Source organism: Ranitomeya imitator, unplaced genomic scaffold, assembly GCF_032444005.1.
Source record: "Ranitomeya imitator isolate aRanImi1 unplaced genomic scaffold, aRanImi1.pri SCAFFOLD_603, whole genome shotgun sequence".
NCBI lineage: Eukaryota > Metazoa > Chordata > Amphibia > Anura > Dendrobatidae > Ranitomeya > Ranitomeya imitator.
In genome coordinates this window covers 20001-25000 of record NW_027193611.1, presented here as the reverse complement: position 1 = coordinate 25000, position 5000 = coordinate 20001, and positions in this window count along the sequence as shown.

The following is a 5000-nucleotide window of genomic DNA, read 5'->3' as shown; positions in this document are numbered from 1 at the left end:
GAACGAATTTCCCAACGTTCTGCGGCTCCCGGAAGCCAAAAACGCATCGCCGAAAAATTTCAAAGTCCCAAGGACTCGTTCTTGAAAATCGATCCGGGGGCCATGGAAGTGTCCTCGGTACAGCTTCAGAGCTTTCCCCCCGCCTGGAAGTCTGAAAGTTCTATGTTTGTTCTAAGTGGAAAATCGCGTTTTTTTCAGTGTTCCACCCATCAGACCCAAACTTTGCCCACGCTTAGGTCTCTGTCTCGGGGTGCTTTACAACATATTGACGCCCCTTTAGGGTGGAAGTAGGGGAAAGGGGTCATTTTTTTCACAAAATCGGAAATTTCTCAAAATATTTCTAAGTGTCAAGGACACTTTTGGAAAATCTTCCCCAGGCTCCTGGAAGCCTCCTCGGTACGCCTCCTGCGGTTTCTCCCTGCCTGGAAGTCTGACACTTGTCTGAAATTTTTAGAGTATGAAAATGCGGTTTTTCACCCAAAATTCGACTTTGCGCCCATGACCCGCAAACTTCACCCACAGTTAGGTCACTGCCTTGGGGTACCTCACATCATATTGACGCCCCCCTGGCGTGGAAGTAGGGGAAACGTGTCAATTTTCACAAAATCGTGATTTTCTGAAAATATTTCTAAGTGTCAAGGACACTTTTGGAAAATCTTCCCCAGGCTCCTGGAAGCCTCCTCGGTACGCCTCCTGCGGTTTCTCCCTGCCTGGAAGTCTGACACTTGTCTGAAATTTTTAGAGTATGAAAACGCGGTTTTTCACCCAAAATTCGACTTTGCGCCCGTGACTCGCAAACTTCACCCACAGTTAGGTCACTGCCTTGGGGTACCTCACATCATATTGACTCCCCCCTGGCGTGGAAGTAGGGGAAACGTGTCACTTTTCACAAAATCGTGATTTTCTCAAAATATTTCTAAGTGTCAAGGACACTTTTGGAAAATCTTCCCCAGGCTCCTGGAAGCCTCCTCGGTACGCCTCCTGCGGTTTCTCCCTGCCTGGAAGTCTGACACTTGTCTGAAATTTTTAGAGTATGAAAATGCGGTTTTTCACCCAAAATTCGACTTTGCGCCCATGACCCGCAAACTTCACCCACAGTTAGGTCACTGCCTTGGGGTACCTCACATCATATTGACGCCCCCCTGGCGTGGAAGTAGGGGAAACGTGACAATTTTCACAAAATCGTGATTTTCTGAAAATATTTCTAAGTGTCAAGGACACTTTTGGAAAATCTTCCCCAGGCTCCTGGAAGCCTCCTCGGTACGCCTCCTGCGGTTTCTCCCTGCCTGGAAGTCTGACACTTGTCTGAAATTTTTAGAGTATGAAAACGCGGTTTTTCACCCAAAATTCGACTTTGCGCCCGTGACTCGCAAACTTCACCCACATTTAGGCGACTGTCCTGGGGTACCTCACAACATATTGACGCCCCCCTGGCGTGGAAGTAGGGGAAACGTGACAATTTTCACAAAATCGTGATTTTCTGAAAATATTTCTAAGTGTCAAGGACTCTTTTGGATAATCTTCCCCAGGCTCCTGGAAGCCTCCTCGGTACGCCTCCTGCGGTTTCTCCCTGCCTGGAAGTCTGACACCTGTCTGAAATTTTTAGAGTATGAAAATGCGGTTTTTCACCCAAAATTCGACTTTGCGCCCATGACCCGCAAACTTCACCCACAGTTAGGTCACTGCCTTGGGGTACCTCACATCATATTGACGCCCCCCTGGCGTGGAAGTAGGGGAAACGTGTCAATTTTCACAAAATCGTGATTTTCTGAAAATATTTCTAAGTGTCAAGGACTCTTTTGGATAATCTTCCCCAGGCTCCTGGAAGCCTCCTCGGTACGCCTCCTGCGGTTTCTCCCTGCCTGGAAGTCTGACACCTGTCTGAAATTTTTAGAGTATGAAAATGCGGTTTTTCACCCAAAATTCGACTTTGCGCCCGTGACTCGCAAACTTCACCCACATTTAGGCGACTGTCCTGGGGTACCTCACAACATATTGACGCCCCCCTGGCGTGGAAGTAGGGGAAACGTGTCAATTTTCACAAAATCGTGATTTTCTGAAAATATTTCTAAGTGTCAAGGACACTTTTGGAAAATCTTCCCCAGGCTCCTGGAAGCCTCCTCGGTACGCCTCCTGCGGTTTCCCCCTGCCTGGAAGTCTGACACTTGTCTGAAATTTTTAGCGCATGAAAACGCGGTTTTTCACCCAAAATTCGACTTTGCGCCCATGACTCGCAAACTTCACCCACATTTAGGCGACTGTCCTGGGGTACCTCACAACATATTGACGCCCCCCTGGCGTGGAAGTAGGGGAAACGTGTCAATTTTCACAAAATCGTGATTTTCTGAAAATATTTCTAAGTGTCAAGGACACTTTTGGAAAATCTTCCCCAGGCTCCTGGAAGCCTCCTCGGTACGCCTCCGGCGGTTTCTCCCTGCCTGGAAGTCTGACACTTGTCTGAAATTTTTAGAGTATGAAAATGCGGTTTTTCACCCAAAATTCGACTTTGCGCCCATGACTCGCAAACTTCACCCACATTTGGGCGACTGTCCTGGGGTACCTCACAACATATTGACGCCCCCCTGGCGTGGAAGTAGGGGAAACGTGTCAATTTTCACAAAATCGTGATTTTCTCAAAATATTTCTAAGTGTCAAGGACACTTTTGGAAAATCTTCCCCAGGCTCCTGGAAGCCTCCTCGGTACGCCTCCGGCGGTTTCTCCCTGCCTGGAAGTCTGACACTTGTCTGAAATTTTTAGAGTATGAAAATGCGGTTTTTCACCCAAAATTCGACTTTGCGCCCATGACTCGCAAACTTCACCCACATTTGGGCGACTGTCCTGGGGTACCTCACAACATATTGACGCCCCCCTGGCGTGGAAGTAGGGGAAACGTGTCAATTTTCACAAAATCGTGATTTTCTCAAAATATTTCTAAGTGTCAAGGACACTTTTGGAAAATCTTCCCCAGGCTCCTGGAAGCCTCCTCGGTACGCCTCCGGCGGTTTCTCCCTGCCTGGAAGTCTGACACTTGTCTGAAATTTTTAGCGCATGAAAACGCGGTTTTTCACCCAAAATTTGACTTTGCGCCCGTGACTCGCAAACTTCACCCACATTTAGGCGACTGTCCTGGGGTACCTCACAACATATTGACGCCCCCCTGGCGTGGAAGTAGGGGAAACGTGTCAATTTTCACAAAATCGTGATTTTCTGAAAATATTTCTAAGTGTCAAGGACACTTTTGGAAAATCTTCCCCAGGCTCCTGGAAGCCTCCTCGGTACGCCTCCTGCGGTTTCTCCCTGCCTGGAAGTCTGACACTTGTCTGAAATTTTTAGAGTATGAAAACGCGGTTTTTCACCCAAAATTCGACTTTGCGCCCGTGACTCGCAAACTTCACCCACATTTAGGCGACTGTCCTGGGGTACCTCACAACATATTGACGCCCCCCTGGCGTGGAAGTAGGGGAAACGTGACAATTTTCACAAAATCGTGATTTTCTGAAAATATTTCTAAGTGTCAAGGACTCTTTTGGATAATCTTCCCCAGGCTCCTGGAAGCCTCCTCGGTACGCCTCCTGCGGTTTCTCCCTGCCTGGAAGTCTGACACCTGTCTGAAATTTTTAGAGTATGAAAATGCGGTTTTTCACCCAAAATTCGACTTTGCGCCCATGACCCGCAAACTTCACCCACAGTTAGGTCACTGCCTTGGGGTACCTCACATCATATTGACGCCCCCCTGGCGTGGAAGTAGGGGAAACGTGTCAATTTTCACAAAATCGTGATTTTCTGAAAATATTTCTAAGTGTCAAGGACTCTTTTGGATAATCTTCCCCAGGCTCCTGGAAGCCTCCTCGGTACGCCTCCTGCGGTTTCTCCCTGCCTGGAAGTCTGACACCTGTCTGAAATTTTTAGAGTATGAAAATGCGGTTTTTCACCCAAAATTCGACTTTGCGCCCATGACCCGCAAACTTCACCCACAGTTAGGTCACTGCCTTGGGGTACCTCACATCATATTGACGCCCCCCTGGCGTGGAAGTAGGGGAAACGTGTCAATTTTCACAAAATCGTGATTTTCTGAAAATATTTCTAAGTGTCAAGGACACTTTTGGATAATCTTCCCCAGGCTCCTGGAAGCCTCCTCGGTACGCCTCCTGCGGTTTCTCCCTGCCTGGAAGTCTGACACTTGTCTGAAATTTTTAGAGTATGAAAATGCGGTTTTTCACCCAAAATTCGACTTTGCGCCCATGACTCGCAAACTTCACCCACATTTGGGCGACTGTCCTGGGGTACCTCACAACATATTGACGCCCCCCTGGCGTGGAAGTAGGGGAAACGTGTCAATTTTCACAAAATCGTGATTTTCTGAAAATATTTCTAAGTGTCAAGGACACTTTTGGAAAATCTTCCCCAGGCTCCTGGAAGCCTCCTCGGTACGCCTCCTGCGGTTTCCCCCTGCCTGGAAGTCTGACACTTGTCTGAAATTTTTAGCGCATGAAAACGCGGTTTTTCACCCAAAATTCGACTTTGCGCCCATGACTCGCAAACTTCACCCACATTTAGGCGACTGTCCTGGGGTACCTCACAACATATTGACGCCCCCCTGGCGTGGAAGTAGGGGAAACGTGTCAATTTTCACAAAATCGTGATTTTCTCAAAATATTTCTAAGTGTCAAGGACACTTTTGGATAATCTTCCCCAGGCTCCTGGAAGCCTCCTCGGTACGCCTCCTGCGGTTTCTCCCTGCCTGGAAGTCTGACACTTGTCTGAAATTTTTAGAGTATGAAAATGCGGTTTTTCACCCAAAATTCGACTTTGCGCCCATGACCCGCAAACTTCACCCACAGTTAGGTCACTGCCTTGGGGTACCTCACATCATATTGACGCCCCCCTGGCGTGGAAGTAGGGGAAACGTGTCAATTTTCACAAAATCGTGATTTTCTCAAAATATTTCTAAGTGTCAAGGACACTTTTGGAAAATCTTCCCCAGGCTCCTGGAAGCCTC